The sequence below is a fragment of the Salvelinus sp. IW2-2015 genome, linkage group LG4q.1:29, assembly GCF_002910315.2.
Source record: "Salvelinus sp. IW2-2015 linkage group LG4q.1:29, ASM291031v2, whole genome shotgun sequence".
Taxonomy (NCBI): Eukaryota; Metazoa; Chordata; class Actinopteri; order Salmoniformes; family Salmonidae; genus Salvelinus; species Salvelinus sp. IW2-2015.
The window spans coordinates 48674244-48675821 of NC_036842.1; positions in this window are offsets into that span (position 1 = coordinate 48674244).

The following is a 1578-nucleotide window of genomic DNA, read 5'->3' on the forward strand; positions in this document are numbered from 1 at the left end:
AGAACACGACAGGGCGGAACAAGGACACAGGAACAGCAAACATCAAACAAGAATCSGACAAGGACAGGAGCGGAAAACAGAGGGAGAAATAGGGACTCTAATCAGAGGGCAAAATAGGGGACAGGTGTGAAAGAGTAAATGAGGTCGTAGGGAGAATGAGAAACAGCTGGGAGCAGGAACGGAACGATAGAGAGAGAGAAAGAGAAAGAACCTAATAAGACCAGCAGAGGGAAGCACAGGGACAAGACATGATCAAAGACAAAACATGACAGATGAATGGATACAGATATATTTGAATGCCCAGTCATGTTCATATAAATCACAGACATAAATTACTGCACTTTAAGACCATCCATAGAACATACTATATGCCAGTGAAACTGAATATCATGCACTCAGAAATGTAATTCCTCTGCTGGAGGTGTAAAACAAAAAAGGGAACATATTTGCATATGTTATGATCTTGTGAAGGCTGGCTGAATTCTGGCAAAGAATATGTTATTTTATCTCAGGAGGTATACAGATTCTCCCTTCTCTCTGTTTTTGTTTGCTTGTAAATGCTGATACTGGAAACTTAGATTAAACTGTGTAACTTAGCAATTACAGCAGCTAAGAAATCCATTGCCATTAACTGGAAGGTTGGTTATCCTCACACAATGTCACACTGGATGGCAGAAATGTCAGGTTATGTATCACTAGATTTCATGTATTACAATTAAGGGTATACTGTGCAACTCTCATAAGGTCTGGGTGCCTTATACGAAATACTGTATGACAAAAGGGGTTGGTATTGAACACATTTTTTTTGTCGAGCAGTCGCAAATATATATATCTTTTCATGGCACACGAGACTCCTGAATGATTTGTGCCTGTTTCAGTGGACTAATCCATTGAGGAGGCCGCAGGGATGCCACAGTCCAAGAATATGGGGATTGTCGCTCAGATGCACAAGGCATGTCTCTCTCCAGAATGTGCTCTCTCCTGCCATTTCATGGGTATTTATTGTTTCATAACTTCATTGAGTGCATTTTTTGCTGTGTCTATCAATTCCCCATTACATACAGTACCTTCAGAAAGTATTCAGACCCCTTGACTTTATCCACATTTTGTTAGGTTACTGCCCTATTCTAAAATTGATTAAATAGTTTTTTCCCATCAATCTACACACAATACCCCATAATGACACAGCAAAAACAGGTTTATACATTTTTGCGAATATTTTTTTTAAAATAAACGGAAATATCACATTTACGTAACTATTCAGACTCTTACTCAGTACTTTGTTGAAGCACCTTTGGCAGCGATTACAGCCTCGAGTCTTCTTGGGTATTACGCTACAAGCTGGGCACACCTGTATTTGGTGAGTTTCTCCCATTCTTCTATGCAGATCCTCTCAAGCTCTGTCAGGTTGGATCAGGAGCGTTGTTGAACAGCTATTTTCAGGTCTCTCCAGAGGTGTTCCATCGGGCTCAAGTCCGGGCTCTGGCTGGGCCACTCAAGGACATTCAGAGACTTGTCCCGAATCCACTCCTGCATTGTCTTGCCTGGGTGCTTAGGGTCGTTGTCCTGTTGGAAGGT